The 22,110-nt window shown below is 37.5% G+C and overlaps 1 protein-coding gene across 3 annotated transcripts in view; it reads left to right on the forward strand.

Annotated features, from left to right (window-relative positions):
* Nucleotides 1–22,110, forward strand: part of SMPD3 (sphingomyelin phosphodiesterase 3) — a 258,177-nt gene that overhangs the window by 120,172 nt on the left and 115,895 nt on the right. The window lies entirely within an intron of this gene.

The following is a 22,110-nucleotide window of genomic DNA, read 5'->3' on the forward strand; positions in this document are numbered from 1 at the left end:
TAATGGGGTTAAACTACCTAGGTTCAAATGGTTCAGGAATCAAGAATCCTTTAATGCAAGTAGACTATCATCAAGCTCAGGTCTAGGCTCTTCTCTGATTAGAGAACAATGCACATCGGGTAGTCAAATCTCATCTGTGGATCTTAGGATTCAGAACTGGGAGAAGTATCAGTTATCATCTCATCCAATCGTAATTTAGCTTATATCTCATTTTATAGAAGAGCAAACTGAGACTTAGATGATGAGAAACTTGCACAGGATCCCCCAAAGAGTCAGGACTTCCTGTTCCTCTGTTCTGGACAAGCCTTCTGGTCAACTTCTGTGTTGTGAGAACTAGAAAGGACTTTTGGGATCATCTGGCCATCTCATTTTACTGACAAGAGGAAAAGTGAGTGAAATGGCCTAGTTTGTTCTGCTAGCAGAAAAAGTCACCTACAGTCTTTGGAAGAGTCCTGATTGTAGGAAATATAGACAGTGACCTAGGCCTGGTCTTACTGTATTAGGTCTACCAGAACTGGCCAAAAACCCTTCTTGTACAAGCTTCAAAAATCTAAAATGACTAAGAAAGCTGAACCAAAAGTGAACCTATTCAATTATGAGAAATGAGTTTATTTATCTATTTTTACTGAGTTGATATTGACATCTCTATAAAGATATAGAGATTCACATCTCCATAAAGATTCCTCTGTTGACTTGTTAAATTTTATATTCATAAAAGACAGCCTGCAGAACTTGGCCTTGTTCCCTTTCAGAAGACTCTAAGTACACGACTAGTGCTCATCTGCTCTCTTGAAAGGGAACTTGTCTCTTCTGTGCTGTCTTAATTTCTATTTTGGGGTGCTTGGAAAATTCAGACATTGCACCCAGTGAATATAATGACTACAAGAGTCCACAGGTCCACCTCAGGGCCACCTTGTTACATTTTATCTAAAATGGAACTCCCACAGAAAACATGTTGCCTCGTATTCATGTATTAAATGCCTACTGTACACTGGGCTTTGGGTCTGACACAGAATACGAAGACACAAATCAGAGTCCCTGCCCTCAGGGAACCCATGCCCTCCTTTCTACTAAGGACTCCAACTAGAGCCTTTCTAGAATGACTTTTCCATCTACACCTTCCCCATCCAATCGTCTTCTTTCACTGATGAGAGAACTGAGACTCCCAGAAAGGGAGTGATTTGTCCAAGGTCACACAGGTAGAAAAGAGCAGATTGGGGATTTGTATTCATGCTTTCAGACTCTAAATCCACAGCTTGTTCTATTTCCACAAAGTTGCCTTTTTTCTTAAGTAAAAACACATTCAAAATTTCCTTTAGCTCATGATCCAACTAGAGCTGCAGACCATACTTTTAGCCAGACACACAAGAACCTACTTTATATAGTCTCTCCAACCTACAGAGTGTAGTCTATGCAAGCTGGAGAGCTATTTTTACACAATGTTCATCTACTCCAAAGCCCTGTGATACATTAATGGGGGTTTGAAAATTTTTCCTTACTGCAAATTTTATGGGCACTTGTGTTCCACGCCTCTTCCCAAGGCTTCCTTCTAGGACTCAGTCTCATGTAACCAGCACAACATAAAAAGGACATTCTTTTTGACTTGAGTTCTTGACAGGATCTTGGAGTTTAAAGGAAAGAGGTGGGAGAAACTGGTCCTGTCACTGCCTCAAGCCAGGATCTAGAGCAAATCAATTTTACTTCGTGACCTAATCCTTACTAATTCTGATCACAGGGTAGGAGAAGCAGAGACTGTCTGTGGGGTTTTGTGCACTCATGATAAAGAAGACATTCTCTATCTCCTAAAACATAAATCCAGAAGTATACAGAGGGGAAAAAAGTAAACCAAAAAGTTTACTAGACAAGGAGCCAGCAAGTCAAAGTTGGTCAGAACTGTCTAGGTTTTCAGTTTGCTAACTTCTTTCTATTGACTAATCCAGCAAATAAGGGGTCTAATGCTTTGATCCAAAGGTCAGCCTTAGATGGGAGTAAACCTGTTTCAGATAATAAAACAAATCTCAAGTTTGCCCACTGATTAAACCAATACCAAATGGCCATTAACCCAGGTCTAGGCGTACAGTCTAGAATAGAAGTTGATTTATTTAAGCATTGGTTCCATCTGGATTTGTTTAGTTTTATCACTATAATGTGCTAATCAATCTGAGTGGGGCAAAAGCTCTGTGCTTCATTTGATGAAGCAACTTAGCTCCGCTAGGTATGAGAGCTAATGAATCTCCAAATGAATGAAGGAATTATAGTTAGTGAGAAAATGAACAAATGAATGAAGCCCAGGCCAGTTAGTTTTGAAGCTGGAGAAGATGGAATTTACAGACTAATCTTGAATCTCTCTATTCCCCCTCCCCAGTTATTGTGAGGAAAGTACAATTGTAAATCATATATTACTATAAATTGGGAGTTATTCCTAATATCTGAATTATCTGACATACTTTCCATGTGGATGTCTAGGCTGTATCTTTCCTATTAGATTAGGGCTTTTTAAGCCTGAGGTCCAAGAACCTGATCTTTTAATATAGCACCTCTCTCCCAGTGCTGTTGTAAGGAACAAAGGAGAAAATATGTTGTAAGGAACAAAGGAGAAAAGTGCTCTGCAAACTTTCAAGATTCATATAAAAATTATTATTAATATTGTGATAAATGTATTTCAATTTAATTTTATGCATTTTTAAATATGATTCTGAGAAAAAGTCCCTAGGCCTACCTAGATTTCTATGGGGTACATGACAAAAAAATTAGGTTAACCCTTGTAGTAGTTTATAAAATTCCTAAAGAAGGGGGTTAGGTCATTGTATTCCATGAATTTATCAAAATTTGAAATTTTCAAAATCTACTATTGCCTTCTAGTATGACCAATCTTGCATATTGTTAGGTGTTAAATAAATGTTAGGATTGGGAGAAAAATTGAAAAACCCAAATTATTTATTTCACAATTGAAATAATCCCCCTCCCCCCCTAACTACACACACACACACCCACCATGAAAGGTCAATGTGTATGTCATTTTCTTTGCTTGGACAAGGTGTTTTAACTGACTTTGTAAAACCATAGCACACTTGGCCTACATATCAAACATGTAAAATTTTTTGAAAATTCCATATCTCCATATTGGCTACCTCAGATGAAAATAGATCATTCCCTAGCTATTAACTGGTTCTTCTCCCCTAATATTAAATATAAAAACCACACAAGAAATATAAAAGTAGCGTTACTTGTCAAATTATAAAGAAAACCTCTTAGAGAGACAGCAGGGATGACAATGTGCCAAAATTGGAGTGAGGCTGAGAAGAGTTGGCCAGCTGCATGATCCTCCCCCCTCCTGCTTCACTTGTAGCTCCTTGAGCCTCAGCCACTGTCTTCAAAGTCCAGTTGGCTCAATAATTGCATGTTTAGCTTGCTGTCTTTTTTTTTTTTTGAATCTTCATTTAATACATCAAGTTCAGCAATAGCTTTGTCCAAAGCTGGCTTTGCAAGAGAACAAGTATTCAGTGAGGAATTCAGAATCTCATCATAAAATACAAAGGAGTTTAGGGCCAGACATTGATAGGCTAAGTTTGTCAAGCCTCCTTGGTCCTTGATTGTACAAGATTTTTAAATGCTTGTTTTGACTGAAAATTTCCCTTCCTTGTCATCACCAGTAGCAACTTTGTCAACTCATGATAAGTCACCCTTCATCTTTTAAAAATTTTAATTATTTTTAATTCCTGCTTTTGGGGGGGGGAGGGGACAGGGGTTTCCAGGGTCTCCCTATTGCACCCAGGCCACAAATGCCCAATCCCACCATTGATCCTAATGAAAACTTTGACCTACAACCCCTCCCACTCCTTGGCTCACCACATTGGTACCATACTTAGTTCAGAAATCCAGTTGACTTAGCCAACCACAGTTCAGAACTCCCAAGCCCAAGTGAACCCCTAGCTTCTACCTCTCAGAGCAGGACTACAGATGGGTACGTACCACCATACTCAGTTCTGTCCTTTAATATAGATTTGTTTTCATTTCTTTTGATTTTACATAGCCTTGATTTCTCCCTATGCCACTTCCTCTGTCCCTTTACAGAGAGTCAATCTATAATTTTTAAGAAAGAAGGAGAAAAGACAAACATCAGCAAAACGAATCAATACTTCAAAGAAATCTGATATTGTGTGCAATGTTTCACACCCATTATTCTACATATATACAAAGAAGTAACTTTTCTTGCCTTCGGTTTTTTTCTTTGGGGTCAAGTTTGTTTTTTGTATTTTCACAACATTCATTTGTGATTGTTTTATTGTCATTGTGGTTTTTCTTTTGATTCTTGGTTCATTTAGTTCATGGAAGTCTCTCCATGCTTCTCTGTATTCAAGATATCTATCATTCCTTATAGCCCAGTCATTACACAAAGACCTACATAATTTGGTCTCAACCTACCTTTCCATACTCACTGGACAATATCCCTCCCCCTGTACTCTTCTATTCTAAATTGGTCTTCTCTGTTCCTCATTTATTACATGCTATCTCCAACCTCCATACTTTTGTACTGACCATCCACCAAGCCTAGAATGCCTCCTCATAAAATCCTTCTCTTCCTTCAAGATACAGCCAAGACACTATCTTCTATATGAAGCTTTCCATGATCCTCCCCACTATTAGTGCCATCCTTCCCCTAGCATTTTAAGTATTTGGTATAGACATATATAGTTAATAACTTTTTATACTTATTCTGTATACATTTTCTTTTTAAAAAATAAGTTTTACTGATATATTTTTGTATCACTATAATTTTCCCCAGTATCCTTCTCTTTCCCTTTCAGAGAACCAATTCATTCAACAAATAATATTTTTAAAGACAAAATAAAGAGGAAAATAGAAAAATTAACACAATGAATAAATCTAAAAATATATACAATGTATCACACTCATGGACCTCCCACCACTGCAAAGAGGTGGGGTAGAAATATCTTCCCATGTTTCTTCTTTCCAGTCATCTTTGCCTTTGTAATGTTGCAACATTCACTTTGATTTTTGTGGTTGATCTTTCCATTTACTTTGTTTTAAGTCACTGTGTCTATTGTTTTCTTGGTTCTTCTTACTTTGCTGTGAATCAGTTCATAAAGTTCTTTCCATGCATCTCTTTCCATCTTCCTCTTCATTCACCACATATCATTTATTATAACAGTATTATTCTATTATATTCATGTGCCACAATTTAGTGTCTAGAGCCCTTTAAATCAGAAAGACTCATCTTCCTGAGTTCAAGTCTGACCTCAGAAATTTTCTAGTCATCCAACTCCAGGCAAGTTACTTAATCCTGTTTGCCTCATCTGTAAATGAGCTGGAGAGAAGGAAATGGCAAACCATTCCAGTAGCTTTGCCAAGAGAACCCTAAGTGGGGTCATGAAAAGTTGTGGATGAGAATAATAGTAGAACATTTGAGAGTACAGATTGAAAATTGTTAGCTAGCTAAGTGACATCTTTAATGATATGGATATTGATATCAGAAACGTAGCCACAAACCACAATTTGTTCAATCATTCCCCTATCACTGGGTATCTATTTTGTTTTTAATTCTTTGCTACCACTGAGTGCTACTATAAATATTTTAGTATATGTATGGAGATTTTGTTCTTATCAATGGCCTCTTTGGGGTATAAGCCTAACAGTGTAATATCTAAGTCCAAAGATATAGACATTTTAGTCACCTTATTTGCATGATTGCTTTCCAAAATGTTTGTACTAATTCACAGTTCTTTCAACAATGCACTAATGTACCTACGACCCTAACAAAATTGACTATTGTCATCTTTTGTCATTTTCTAACCAACCAAACTGGTCTTCTATTCTATCTGTTCTTCATTCATTACACTCCATCTCCTATCTCCGTTACTTTTGCACTGGTCGTCCACTAAGTCTGGAATGTACTCCTTTCCAGGTTGTGGTCATTGTGTATATTGTTTGCAAGATGCGAGGTGAAACCTCAGCCTTGTTTTGATTTGCATTTCTCTTATTACTGGTGATCTGTAAGATTCATTCCTATGGTTATTAATATTTTGGAGCTCTTCTTTTGAGAAAGATTTGTTCATATCCTCTGGCCACATGTTTTGGCTGTACATATTTTCATATTTATGAGCAGTTGTTCATTCTTATTTTATCCCTAATCTCTAACATACCTTAATAAATACTTTATTAAATACTTAGTTACTGATTGCTTGAATGTATAATCAGCTAACCTATATTCCCTGAGATTAAGGTGACCATAAACATTACTAGAAGAGTTTAGGCCTGTGCCTGTTGGTGGTCAGTAGATCCTAATGAGCAGATGCTGTATTGTCTGTCTTTCATTTTAATTCTGTTTCAGAGATTAAATTTATAAAAAGCTTCTAATGAGATTCTGTGTTTCTACTTTTTCCCCCCTCTTACTATATTTTTGAAGCATTTTCTGTTCCACATTTTATAGATCATTGACAAGAGCAGAATCACTTGGCTCTTTCAAAGAAACCTTTCCTGTAATAAAGCCGCTATAGGAACTTATCAGTCTGAATGTCTAAAGTCCCTCTGTCTCCAAGGTAGTGAAGCGATGCTGTCATAGATAAAGAGGAGCTGTTACCTTATTATAGGATCATAGGTTATAGTTCCAGAAGGCTAGAAGGGATATTGAAAATGACCTAGTCCACCTCTCACATGTCACAGAGAAGGAAACTGAGACACCAAGAAGATTAAGTGATTTACCCACTGACATAGACTTACAAGGGAATCAGGATTCAAACTCAGGACCTTGCAAGCATTGCTGTTTAACATGGTGATCAAAAGAAATTATACATCTATTCATGACCTGCACTATTTCTTAAAATAAAGGATGTGAACATTAAGACCTCGTCCTAACCCTAGATTCAACTCCTTAGGACAAGTTTGTTGTTGGTGGTTGCTGTCCATTCTTTGTTCTTGAAGAGGACCAAAGACATCAGGAAGGTGATAACTTAACTGGCAAATCACTGGATTTAAATAAGACAAAGTTGTGCAAAGTCATCAGTCTCACTCTCTCCTCCAGAGTCATCAGAACCAGTAGCAAGTCATATCTGACCATGGCCCTGGATGAAGTTGGGATCCTTGGCCTTTTAAAGCTAAGGTCTTTTCCAAGGTCTCAGTTTATCTGTAAAGACAAAGATTGTATTGAAAGGCAACATAATAATTGAGAGTGCAGGATATTCATTAGCACTGAAAGACTTTAGGAAGACAAACAAGAAAATTCTAGAGGCAGCAATAGTTTTTTCTTGGTCACCCTACATTTAACCCTCATTCATCATTCTCAGGGATGCCTGGAGTAGGCCTCAACTTGCCCTTCAGTCAGTCTCAGTGATTTAAGTTATTCATCCTTTAATAAATGTTTGTTGACTTGAAATGAATGGCTACCATATCTAAATTTCCAAACTACTGTTTCTCTTGTTCAATCACTTGCTGTCTTTCAGTTGCATTAGTCCTCAACTATTTCGTACCCCAAAATAGCTCTTTTACAGAATTTTAATGACATATTTTCTCTAACTCTGAAAGAATAGCCTAGGGACATTTCCTACTTTCTTTAAGTAGGTGGAGGACTATGGGTATGAAATACTAAATACATAATGTCAGACTTTTACAATATATTGGTCAATTTTGATGAATTTTTTCTCTTATAGCCTTTATTATAAAAGATGGCCCTCTGGAAAAGGAAGGGAGAATGGTACACTGGAAAATGTATGTGATGTAAAACCAAAAAAGTAAAATTTTATTTTAAATAAAGAATAGCCTAGATAGAAACATTATCTAGTCTGACTCTTATATTTCAGATAAGGAATGTTAAGGCCCAGACAAGGAAAATGAACTGCCCAAGAGTATACCACCAATTAGTGATAGCCCTTAGTATTTATTAGAAGGCCATGCTGAATTTCCAAATTGTCAATCTGCCTTACCCAAATTCTCTTTTTCAACTTAAAAAGAAATTGCTTGGAAAAAAGTATACTATTGTATTGACATATATGAGGAGAGAAATATATATCTATATCTGAAATTGTTTGGAGAAAACATTTTATTTTAGTAGCTTGTTGGATTTGACAAGAAAGGGAAGTCTTTAGAGCATTAGAGAAAATACCCACTGGCCTAGGAAGCAAGTTATCTCTTTTTTTAAAATAAATTTTTATTGATCTTTTGTTTTTATATCTCCAAAATTTTCCCCTTCCTCATCCCAAAGAACTATCTCATACAACAAAGAACATTTTTTTAAAAGAGAAAAAACAACTAATAAAACTGATTCACACATAGAAAAAAAATCTCAAAAAATGAAATGTTACACACTCATCTCTGCAAAGGAGTGGGTGGGAAGGGTAGGAAAAGAGAAACTGTCTTACTTCATTTTTTAAGGTCATGATTGTTTTTCTAATTTTGCAATATCCATTTTCGATTATTTTATAGTTGTTCTTTCCATTTACAATTCTGGAAACAAGTCCTTTCAAATTCCTTTCATGATCTATGATTGCAGAGCTAGAAGGGGCCTTAAAAATTAGCTAATCTAAGTTCCTCCTTTTGCAGATAAGAAACTTTGAAATCAAAACAGGTGAATTGACTTGTTCCTGCTAGCACAGGTAACAAGGGACAGCATCATGATTCACATTCAGGTCTTCATACCACATGTTCAGTATTTTTTACCATATCACATGTTCTCCTGCTTCTCATATTGGCTTTTTTTTGGAGGGGATGGGGAAAGATGGGAAGAGGAGTACAGAGGATGAGAAATTGCTTTATCTAGAACATATTTTCCTCATTCCTATTGAGAATGGTAGTTGTTAAGGCACCCATCTACATGGAACTACAGAATTAAATTTAGCCAAGACCAAAAGGTCTCTAGAGTCTTTCAATCCTATTATTCAACAATTGAATTTCATATTACTTGATGGCAAAACTTTTGACCTCTTGGAATACTATAAGTATAGTAAATATCTGAAATTAGAAAATAAAAGGACAATGAAGAGAAAAAAGCAGAATGAAATGAATGTTAAAATAACAAGTTTTAGAAAGCCAAGTTGTTAAAGGTCATCAATAATCACTCTCCTCCATGTTTTACTATATTTGTTCAGCATTCTGTTCTTCATATCCAGATATAACACCATATAAACTCAACACACTGAGTTGAGTGAGGATGATAAGAATTTAGATAAGGCAAAGAGAGAGCTTTACAAAATTGGTAGAGCTCCACAGAAATCTGGACCCATGTACATTTTGTAGCAAATCTAGCCCAAATGAAATATATTTAACTTTGACAGGTGGTCTGATAAAAATTCAACAGTTGAGCCCAGAAAAAAAAATCTTGAGCAAAATCAGTTTCAAAATATGAATGTGGAGTTCAGTGTGAAAAGTTTCTCTCTCCACCACACCACCATTGGCAAAAAACTCAACATGTCTGGTAATATCCTTCATTTGGAAAATATGTAAATTTAAATATAATTGTCCCCTCACCATGGCTGTGTTATTACAGCCTTGCATTTCCTGGCTGGTTTCAACATTTATAAATGAGTAATGAATTACCAGACTGAAAGTGATGCCCAGACATTTTTCCTGTTGTGACCAAATCAAAGATGGAGTTAGATTTGTTTAGATAGGGTTGTCTTATTGATGGGTGAGTGTATGGGGGTGGGGGGGAAGGGTGGTGTTTTAAAGGTTCTGTTGTTCATGAATATTTTGTTTAGCATTAATTTATTTTACATTTGGGGAAAACATGTAAAATCCCCAATGAGGTATTTCCAGGCTCTCCCTTTTTTAAATAATATATTTTATTTAAAATAAATATTAAATTTTATTTTTTAAAATAATGATTTCTAGTATTGACTTGCATCCTCCTCCTTTCTCCTCCAACTAAAGCATTTCATTTTGAAAAAAGAGTCAAGAAAATTGAGTTCCCATGTCATTTTTCTCCTTTCTTTTCTTCAGGTAGACCCCTACTTACCCAACCCCACTTTTCTTAGTCACAAATCCCTGAATGGTGGATTTCCAAGTAATTCATATAAACATACTGTATCAGAGAAATCTGAAGTAAGAATGCTTTTCAGTCAGGTTGAATTACTTGTCAGTTTTGGCAAGGGTTGAAAATGTTAGACTTTCCCTTCCAGGAATTCCTGTTAGTGATTATTCTTTCCAGTCTTCAGACCCCTCTTGTCAACCCCAAAGCTTGGAATTATTCCATGTTCTGCCAATATAACCCACTTCTCCTTCCAAGTTTAACCTTCTCAACCCAAGTTTTTTCTTGACTGAGCCTAAACCAGATTCATCTTTTAGACATCTTGTTGAACTTGTTCTATCAGCGACCTCTCTGACCGCTGAAGTAAACTCTGTACCTTGTGCTCTCTAACTGACCTTTGTCAACCCTAGATGGTAGGCATCTTTTTGGATCTACCCTTTGATGCCAAATAAGTATGATTATGTTGTTTTCTTTCTCAATTCCATTTTCTTGAATTTCAATTAGATGGTTTAGCCCCAGTGTCTCCATTGTAGATCTAACAACTTGCAACTATCTTAGGATCTTCTATCTTCTGCACCCCTCTCAACCTGGTTCAAACAATAAACACTTATTAACCAATCAAGAAATAAATTAAACATGTATTAAAATATGCAAAGAACTGAAGATAAATAAAGATTCAAAGAAGAGAGAGTCCCTGCCCTCAAGGAGCTTACAATCTATATTTTATGTGTATTTGTAACCCCCAGGCTTAGTGCAGTGCCTCACACATAGGGTTTAGTAAATGCTTGTTTCCTTCCTTCCAAGAGGGGGAGCTAATGTATTCATACAAAAGTATGTACAAAATGACTACAAGGTAATTGGGGGGGGGGGAAGCAGGAAGTGATGTTAAATCTGAGTTTTGAAGGAAATTGAACATTCTAAGAGATAGAAGGGGGAGAAAGGATATTCCAGGCAAGGGGGCATGAAAGAAGGAGGGAAGGAGCCTATACAAAGCCAGGAGATGGAGAAGAGATGATCTCCAAGATTCTTCCAGCTCTGAATCCTAGGATGCATGGTGCTGAGAGCTTGTCTTAGAGGGAGCTGTCGAAGTCAGTATCAAGTTAAGTGAAATAGTGATTTAACATGATGGGCAAGTGGGACCATTTCTTATAGCCCAGACTGGTGGAATTCTTTAAAGTTTGTGAATCTCTGGGATTCCTGAAGCCTCACAACTCTCCTGAGTAGGGATTGAGGAAACTGAAAGTAAGAAGTTAAGTGACTTGCTCAGGGTCACACTACCAAAAAGTAACTTAATCAGGATTTGAATCTAAGTCTTGATTACAAGTTCCAGACCTTCAAAAATCTGGATTGATGGAGGATTTTTAAATTGGAAACTAAGTTTTAAAACAGCAACCCTCAGTCAGAGGCTCTTATTATCACTTCTTGAGTGGCACAGGAATTCACAAATAAGTCTTTGCAGTGTTCCTGTTGCAGACCCCCAATCACAGGTTACACTTTCTAAGCTTTCACTTGTCAAGTGTCATATAGGAAGTCAGTTTATCACTTGAACAAGGCATGTTGAATGTCAGTCACCCTCTCTCCCAGACATGCCTTTTCCAATTATAAAGGAGATAACTAACAAATGTATTAACAAGACATGTCTTCTGTTTATTTGAGACATGTCTGTGCCTCATTAGTCAGCTACAAGACATCTGGAGAAAAGACATTGAATACTGTGACATTTACAGTCACTTAATAGATTTACATTTGGTTTGGTAAGCTCTGTAGAGTCAGATAAGAATATTAAAATCAAAGCATATTAATGCCAGAAGATCTCTCTCTCTCTCTCTCTCTCTCTCTCTCTCTCTCCCTCCCTCCCTCCCTCTCTCCTCTCTCCTCCTCTTCCTGCCCTCGGGAAGTTTATATTCTAAATGCTAAAGACAAAAACGTTATTTGTAAAGTTATTTCATAAATTCTGATCCAAATAGGAAAAACTGTCCCAACTACAAAGCAATGGACAAGATATACCCTACTCTAGAAAAAGTAAAAACAATATAGTGAAATATGTAAAAGAAGTGAAATATTTAAACTTTTTCATTTATTAACACCTTCTCTCTCCTGAAGTAGAAAGATTTAGCACCACTGTCTTCTTTTGGGGGGGGGGGGGTTGCAAGGTAATGGAGTTAAGTGACTTGTCCAAGATCACACAGTTGGGTAATTATTAAATGTCTGAGACTGGATTTGAATTCAGATCCTCCTAACTCCAGGGTTGGTGCTCTATCTACTGTGCCACCTAGCTGCTCCACTCACTGTCTTCTTTAATCACCTGCCTAAACAGGGAAATCCATGCATGTGCTTCTATCATCCGAAATTATACTCCTCTCCCCTTCACCCTTTCTTAAGTTTACTCTTATTTCTGTGAATTGAGTTGGGAGGACAGAAGGGAGGACCCAGCTTTGCAAACTCCGTGATTAAATTTTTTTTCAGTTTATCTTATCTGCTTAGCAACCAGGCTGCTGTTACTGGCCCATTCTTTTCAAGTTCCCCCTTTATGTAGCTAGTCTGTAAAAACAAAGGTGTGCCCTAAAGAAGATCCAAGGTCCTGTCTTGCTCCAATGTCCTCCACTAATACTACTCAATCTTCATTCAATAGCTCCTTTGCCAAGCCCATAATCTGACCATCTGCTTTTTGTTGGCAAAAAGGGAGGGACTCTTTTTTATTCTTTGTGAAGTGCCATTTGAATATAACTAAGTAGGTCTCCCAAAGAGTCACCCCATATCACATTCATATTTATCAATATTAATGATGTCCAGTTTTGGCAAGAGAACAAATTGCTTTATAAATACTAGATAAGTTCAATGGTACATGCAATCTCTCAGGTCTCTAAATGTCCATCTTAAATATTCTCTAAGTGGTCTAAAATGTTCATGTGTACAATAGATCTGGACCAGTAATATGACCCAGGACAATATAAAAATCAGAGCTCTGACCTCTGATAGAAAGATGTTCCAAGTTCTATCTTGGGAACCTCTGCTTAATACAATCTCTCTGATTCATTTTGCCTTGTCCCATCATTTCCCTAGGGAATAACAGAATCTAGTTTATATCTTTCAAAAAGTGACAATCCCCTGCAAGCATTCAGATTAACAAAATCTTTAAATATAGAATAGATCAAGAAAGAGCAAGGATGGAATCTCTTCCAAGTCAATTAGCAAGGCAATATAGTTATAGAACCCATTATTCCATTTCACTCCTCCCTTCCCACCCACTTCCACATTCCTTGAAGCCTGAAAAAAACTCACAATCTAGTATTTAATGGTGCCCCTACCACATCTCACTACTTCCCTATGAAGTCTCCATCCTCCCTCACTCCAACAGTCCATCACCTGCCATCACTCCCAACTCTAATTAGTCCAGCCCAGGTGTTCTACATCTCCATACAAAACTAGTAGTCATCATGACTCCTGGAGCTTTTGACCTAACCCAGGATCTTCTCTACTTAGGCATTCTCAACCCAAAGCTCCAACTTCTTCTTTCTATTGTGCATGAACCACTCACATTCTCCTGTCCCATATAGGAATGGGGGGGAGAGCCTTCAGAGTTTGAGGATTTGTGTGAGTTATTCAAATCCTTTTGGAATGGGTCCTTTCAGCAAATGCCTGCTATGGAATTATATGCTTCTGTTTTATCCATTAGAATAGGAACAGTTTCTTAGTTCAACTTTGAATTTATCTCAGCACCTAACAGTGTTCTGCTTACAGTAGACAATAAATATTTGTCAAACAAATGACTTAATGCCCTAATGAATGAATGAATGAATGAAAGAAGAGTTTTTCCTACCAAAACCATAACATCAGAAAGCTCACACACCTTGGCTTTTGTTTCCTATCAGAGTACGCAGCTACTATGGCTCACAAAGGAATAGAAGAGTGACTCTGGTTGTCTTCACTTTGCTCTGAAAAAACCTTTTTAAAAAGGTCTCTTTAACTTTCACTAGCAAACTGATGTCCCTCACACTCCGAGAATCAGCATCCCCTTCCAAGCTGTAATTCCTGCCCCCAGCAGGACCTAATGTGGTGTCTCATTAGAGAGCGGCTCATTTCCCCAGCCTCTTACAGTGAAAGCTTTTTAGACACCAAGGTAGCTGACACATGCTAAACACACTTGGGGAGAGAAATTAAACTTTAAAAGCAATTGACTATCAGGTGACATCCCCAAGAAAAATCTCCTGTGTCCTGGAGTTGAGAAGGAGAGCAACAAGGCAGTCAATTATCTGCCTATCTATGTGTCTACAGCAAAGCCTGGAAGTGGATTAATGAGACCTACTACCTTCCTTTCCATACTGAACTTGCTATCAAAAAAGAGCAAGAGTTCTTAACAATAATTTATTATTATTATTATTATTATTACTATTATTATTATTATTTCTCACACTAATTCTTTGTAAAAAAAATTGGAAGATTTTTGGTTGATGGTGTGTTCTTTTAGATGAGATAATATTAAGTATTTGGTTTATTTTTCTAGAGGAAGGTACCTATTTAGAAAAGAAAGTATTCAAAGTTTGTCTTCATCCACAAACATTAAACATCAGCTATATATAAAACATTTTGCTGGGGTGTGAAAATTAAGTGCTCCCTCTCTTTAAGAAGCTTAAAGTTAGTCAAAATCACATTTGGATATGAGAGTGAGGCTGGGTTTGAACTATAATAAAAAAGAACAGTGGATTTGGAGTTGAGACCTGCTATATTTTATTAGCTTCAACCTCAATTTCCTTAACTATGTAATGAAAGTTTTCCACTGGGTGACTTCTGAAGTCCCTTCATTCTCAACTGTAATCAGCTTTCATACATATACACATACATACATACATACATACATTGTTCCAACACATGCACCTATATTGGATCTGAGAGAGGGGTTGCTGTGTTAAATCTTCAGCTTCACTTTCTCATCTGGGTTCAGTGGCTAGACATGAATCTGGACAACTGGAGATGGCCCTGGATGGGAAGCAATCAAGGTTAAGTGATTTGCCTAAGGTCACACAGCTAGGTAATTATTAAGTGTCTGATGTCAAATTTGAACTCAGGTCCTCCTGACTCGAGGACTGGAGCTCTATCCAGTGCACCATCAACCCTGACCCTAGAGTCAGGAAGATCTGAGTTCAAACCCAGTCTCAGATACTTACTAGTAGTATGCCCTTTGGCAAGTCACTTAACTTATTTCCATTGCCTAAAAAAAAAGTGATGATAAAAATGTTAATGATGCAGATTAAACTTAAAAGTGTATACTATTCATAGATACTTACATATTGCATATATATATATATATATATAAAATGTTCATGTGTATATGGATTCACACATACATGTTTGCATATAGGAAAATAGGTGGTACTGCAGTGGATAGAGTGCGGGGCCTGGAGTCAATTCATCTTCCTGAGGTCAGACTAGCTGTGTGACCCTTGGCTAGTCCACTTAACCCCATTTGCCTTGTTTCCTCACTTGTTAAATGAGCTAGAGAAGGAAATGACAAAACCATTCTAGCATCTCTGCCAAGAAAACCCCAAATGGGGTCATGAATTGTAATAACTAAACAAAAATATATCCATATATAAATATGTATAATTAAAAGACAATCATTACTGGCCCTATTGGTATTCATTTTCTTATCATGAGATTCTTCCAAATGGAAAATGAAAGTTATCTAATATGAACTGAAGATATTACTGAAGATATTTTGGAATCAAATTAAGTTGAATTTCAAAACCCAGAAAGCATCTCATGAAAGGATGATTCCAAGTGTGCTCTAAATCCAAGTCCACTGTCTTGCCCTTTCCTAATAAAAATGGATGCAATTCACAAGTAAAACTTCTAAAAATGAGTTGTTTTTTGAAAAGGAATTCAGAAACAGAAATTCCTCTTTAAACAAACTTTGTATCCACCTCTGATCACTTTTTCCATAATCTACGTATACCTTACAGTAGTTTCCTGTTCTCGCCCTTCCCTTAATGTATCTGACTGACCAGTACCAGAAGCAAGATCAGTGCAATTAAATTCTGAGTTACACAGGTCATTCAACTGTCACAACTCAAGGATTTTTCTCTCATCAGTTCAGTCATTGAAGCCTAGAAACTTCTTAAAAGTCAAATCATGCTTTTGAAGGATCAGAAGGAGAAAATTTTAAAAAGCAAGAAAAGACACATTCCTCTCATTTTATACGTCTTTCGTGTATGTTAAATTCTCTAGGATTGTAATTCTTGCTTGATGCTGGGAGCTGGTCTTTTTGAAATAAATTTTTCTTTGCACTCAGCAGGTTATTTGAGGAATTTGCATCTTATATGATGAATATCAGAAATCTCCCACTAAATTCCTGTGCTAACACTTCTTCATGGCTGGTCTTTGACCCTGTAATCCTAATCAGCTTTCATATATGTATAGATTTTACACATATATGTAATTATATGTGTCTATATATGTGCATATACATATATGCAGTCATAGAAATATATAGAATTAAAATAATTATTATGGCCTTATGGATTTCCATTTAGGCTGGTCACCAATGGCATTACCAGATCATCACCAAAACCATGCTATCTTTTGGCAATAGAAACATATTAAACCCTGTGCCATCCTTTATGGCTTAGTAGAGTGAAAAGTCACACGAAATCATAGTCTCAAAGGATCAGAGTTCTAAAGGGGCAAAAAAATCCCATGAAATATTTCCATTAACTAGTTTTTCAATAAGCTTTTATTCAGTACCTGCAATAAACCAAACATTGTACTAGGTCCTGAGAGGGATTCAAGAGAGAAATTCTATCTCTTACCTCTTATCAACAATATTATAAAGTAATGTATGAGAATGGGATTCACTCAAAAAAATTTTATATATCTACTAAGTATAAATCCAGGTGTTCTAGGGCAAAGGCCAAAGAGAAGGGAAAGATAAGAGTAATTAAAATAAGTTATTGCCCTATAGATATCATAGTCCTGCAGGAGTAATAGAATAAACATGACACAAATAAATATTGCTCCATAATTAGTATAGTGTGCAGAACAGACCATAGAAACATTAGAGGTTCAAAGCTCTGTGTGAGGTCCTACAAAAAGAAATATTTCTTCCAAGAAGGGAGGTCGAGGGGTCAGTGAAAGCTTGGGAGAAGAGACAGCATTTGAGCTGAACTTGAAAACTGGGTAAGCTTTCAAAAGACTGGTATGGGGAAGGGCGGAACTTCCAGACACACACAATGAAATGATCAAAGACATAGAAGGTATGTCTAGTCTACAAGATAACTAGTAATTCAATGTATCTGGATCACAATACATTTGAATACCAGACTGGTAAATGGGTTTTAATAGGCAAAAGAAAGATTACTATAACTAAACGTCTTGAGCAGAGTGGCACAATCAGATCTGCCCAAGAGGAAGTGTGTGAAAGAGCACAATTGGGATAAGGGGAAACTAGAAAGAAAGACTTGATTGTATTAGATGGCAGTGAGTTTGTACTGGTGTGGTTACAGTTAAGGAAAGAATATATTATATAAAGGAATATTGTAGAACTAGAATTGGCAGACTAACATGGATGTAGGAAAGGGAAGACTGTAAAGACAAAGATAAAACCCTGAGGTCTCAGGTTTGGTTGACTGGATGAATGGAAATTTCCCTGAATCAATGACTTATGCACTAAGCCCTGTGCTTGCTGATAAAAACAGGGAAATCAGAGAAATAAGTTTTTTGGGTTTAATGCAGCTACTATGGTGGTATTGTTGTTTTGAAGGGAGAAGTTAACTCCTTTTTGGTACTAAAAGTCTTCTAAGGTCCCATCTGATTCTTGGGATCCATAATTCTATATCCCCCTCAAGATGGGGTTGGGTAGGCAAGACTGACTCACATGAATCAATTTTATTTCATCAACTATAATATTTTGTGACAGAGATTAAAAGTACTAAGAGACTTTGGAGATGGCAAAGACCAATTAGTTAAGGCTTCATGGAGAAGACAGACTCCAAACTGTGCCCTTAATAGAGTATAGATGGGAAACTCCAGCTTCCTCCAGGGCTCAGTTCAAGATCCAGGTTCACATGAAGCCTTTCTCAAAATCGCCTTGTGCCTATTCTCTATATGCCTGTATATATACCTGGCTAGACTATATAGAAGGTGATTGCCAAATGATGATTGACTGGACAGACTGAGAGGAGTGGGGAGGATGATCCTTGAGAGGAGCACCCTGACCAAAGATAGGAGGGGGTAAGGAAAGAGGAAGAAAGGGCAGCTAGGTGGCACAGTGGATAGAGTACCAGCCCTGAAGTCAGGGGGACCTGAATTCAAATCCAGCCTCAGACACTTAATTGCCTCACTGTGTGACCTTAGGCAAGTCACTTAACCCCATTGCCTTGGAAAAAATAAAAAAGAGGAAGAGAAAGGAAAAGGAAAGAAGGTGGGGAAATACCATATCACCTGGTTTTCCTGGAGTGCCCACCTGTCCCTTTGCAAGCTTAATCCTTCCTATTTCTCAAGGTCCAGTTCTAGTCCCAGCTTTTCCATGAAGCCTTCATTAAAAAATCTAACTAAAAAAATAGGATGACTATTTGTGAGACACATTTTGTTACATTCTCTCAAATGTTGGCCTCTAATTTTTTACATATTTAGTCTCTTCAACTGGATTGTAAACTCCTGTCAGTCTCTAACCTGTGGATGGCCAGAGCTGAACTGAGCAGGCTAGAGATAGGCGAGGCAGAAATCAAATGACACATGGGTCTTATTGGCCTCCCTGCTCACAAGCGGTTTTCCTTCCTTCGGAATTAAACTTCTCTTTGATTCCTGACTCTCTTGTCTCTAGTCTGCTCAGGTCAACGCTGGCCATCCACAGGTTAGAGGCTGATCTGGTCTGGCTGGCCCTCCCTAATGGCAAGACTTCAATTTCTTACTATTGCATCCTTCTTAGTAGTGCCTAAAACAAAACTCTTTGGGGCAGATGATTCTTAGATTTTTGGTTGTTTTTTTCTTAATCTGTCATGTAATTTTTTTTTGGGGGGGGGGTTTCCAATTGAGAAATTTATTTAAAAAGATGAAATAAAGCATGTATCTCCTTGCCTCTGCATTTAGAAGAATGTGTTGGGCCCCTTGGAAGTAAAGTATCATTTATACTGGTGACACAGGACTCTATGGGGCAGAGGGAACTTGATTTTGGAGTCATGAAACTGCTCACAGCAGGCAGGTGGCAGTTGTTGGCAGGAATTTCTTCTACTTTCATGATCTGGATGGAGGATGGTCCCTTTATCTTGGTAACACCAAGTGAAGCACCACAAGTAGCCAAGTCCCTGTTCTCCTTGTTCGGGTGGATCCCCACTCCTGGAATTGTAGCGCAGCCAGATGCCAAAGTTTTTCACTGTAAGAGGGGACTTTTCAGAGATCTGTCCAGAGTATACAATTTCTCCAGGAGTCTTCATTTTTTTTCCATTTGGAAATCAAAGTATCTGAATCAGGACTTGGCTATAACATGGTTAGGAGCAAAGATCTGCACCCAATAAAGAAGTGGCACTGGACTCTTGGGAATAGGCAAGCAGTGACCAACTACCTTATAATCTCTCAGGGTGCCCAAAGCCTACATGGCACTGCTGCCTCACTCCCCGCAAATTTGCAAACAGCTGTCATGTATTTTTATTAACTTTGTATTTATAAAATAACAAAAAAAGAAAAAAGAGTATTTATAAAACAACAAAAAGTATAAAACTTTTATTCCTTTTTTAGGAAAAAATTGGGCATAACAGTATTTGAAGACATCACATTTTATTTATTAATAGTCTCGAATTTGAAGGGATGATATTTTATTAGTGCTTATATTTCATTGGATATGTAAGATGATTGCTAGCTCATGGGCCTACTGCTTCAGATTGGAACTCATCTCTACTTTCCCATTCAATGACATTTTAACCCATGTCCTTCCGTGAATCCTCCAACAAGAACCTACCCAATTCCATGAATAGTGATTGAATTTGGTGTAGTACTAAAATAAGAACTTGGGGAGCCAAGCTGCACTCCAGGTTGGGCACCAGTCTGTTCTGTGACCTTGGATAAGTCATTTGATTTCTCTGGGTGTAGGTTTTCTCAAAGGTAAAAAGAGGCACTTTCCTACTAGGTGAGCTCTAAGGTCCTTCCAACTCATGATTCCATGATCTCTAAGGTTCCTCTCAGATCTGAAGTACTGCAGTGCTATGAGTTGAATTTTAGGGAAATCACTCTAGCAATCATATTATGAGGATGGATTCAAGAGAAGCTAATGAAAGGATGAAGATGACTGAGCAGTTTATTAAAGTAGCTCAGATGCTCCCTATAACTTTAAGCATCAAATATAAGAATATAAGCTTATATATCAAATATAAGCTCTTCATAAATAACCTCCCCACCTTTCTAGTCTTTTTTTTAAGTTTTTGCAAGGCAGTTGGATTAAGTGATTTGCCCAAAGTCACACAGCTAGGAAATTATAATGTATCTAAGATCAGATTTGAATTCAGGTCCTCCTGACTCCAGGGCTGTGCTCTATCCACTGTGCCACCTGACTGCCCCTTTTCCAGTCATCTTACATTTTATACTCCCCTTGATCTCTGTAGACCCTAGATTCTTTTCTATTCCTTGAACATGACCTCCGCCATCTCCCAAATCTCTGGCTGACCACTTCCTTGCAGTGCTTTCCCTCCTCAGATCTGCCTCCTGTCTTTTCTGGCTTTTTTCAAAGTCCCAGCTAAAATCCCACTTTTCCTTAATCCCTCTCAGACTAGCACTTTGCCTTCATTGATTATCTCCAATATACCTCATATGCATTTTATTTGCCTATAAATTGTTTCCACACCTCTCCTCCATTAAACTATAAGCTCCTTGAAGGCAGGGCCTATCTTTTGCCTTTCCTTGTGTCCCCAGTCTTAGCATAGTACCTTGAAGATAATAGGCCTTTAACAAATGTTTATTGATACGCTACTTCCTCTACAATGAAATTAAGAGGTTCTTAATCTATGTAAGCCTTCAAAGGAAGATGTGATATGATAGGCTGTACACCCAGCATCCAAAGGGTCTAGGCAGCATTTTGAAGGATGTGATAGATTTAGAAAATAAAGGAGGTAAGAGGAGTCAGAGAGAACTCTGAGGAAATAAGAAAATTGGGAAGAAGAAACTCCTGGAGAAAGAAAGAATAGTTTGTCATCCTACTGCTAGTCATTTAATGGTCCAAAATAGGACCGATGCCAAGTGTTGACTGATGTTTATCCTTTGTTCCCAAAGACCATGACATCAGTGAGGTGAGGTCATGACATGAAGTGATGGGGGGATGCAGGGAGAGACTGTGCAAAGTCACCAGATTCACTAACTCCTCCAGAGTGACCAGATGTAGGTCAGGACAATTGAAGACGACAATGGGAGACCTTGACTTTTTACAACTAGATCTTTCCCAGATCACAGTTTGACTGAGGCAATACTCATTTGGTCATTAAAGTTAGATAAAAGGTATTTTACAATGTAATGAAAAGAATATCAGATATAAGATAAGAAGACCTAGATTCAAGTCCTCTGGGCAGCAACCAACAGCAAGTTACTTCAACTCTGTATGCCTCTGTTTCCATAGCTGTTAAAACAGAGATCATATCTCCTACTCCTGAGATTGTAAAAAGAGAGCTTGATAAACCTCAATATATATAATGGAGAATAACAATAATGTGAGCCACTCTTGGCAAATATTTTGTAAAAAGAAATGCATTTTTTTCTTTTCGTGCAGGTATTCTAACCTTCCCCCCCCCCCTCCTAATTATATTAAGAAACAATGGGAGCCAGAAGTTCCAAATTCTCCCTTGGTTCTACACTGGGTTTTTTCCCCTGTGGCTGGCTCCATAGGTCCAATTGTTGAAATCTTTGTACCCTCCAGTGAGTTCAGTTTTCTCTTTTTACACATGGGGGGGGGGGGGGCTGAGGTCTATAAATAATTTATACAAGGTCAATCAGGATTTGAAGCCAGGTCTCCCAGCTCCAGATTCAATGCCTCAGTGACTTCAGTGTTGTAAGTCCCACCTATTTTAATCATTAGCAATTCCTCCACATCTCACCTAGAGAGGTGATAATTCTCTCTCCTTAGAGGCCATTGAGCTGAAGCGGAAGGACCATTTGTT

Source organism: Macrotis lagotis, chromosome 1 (genome assembly GCF_037893015.1).
Source record: "Macrotis lagotis isolate mMagLag1 chromosome 1, bilby.v1.9.chrom.fasta, whole genome shotgun sequence".
In the NCBI taxonomy this organism is placed as follows: domain Eukaryota; kingdom Metazoa; phylum Chordata; class Mammalia; order Peramelemorphia; family Peramelidae; genus Macrotis; species Macrotis lagotis.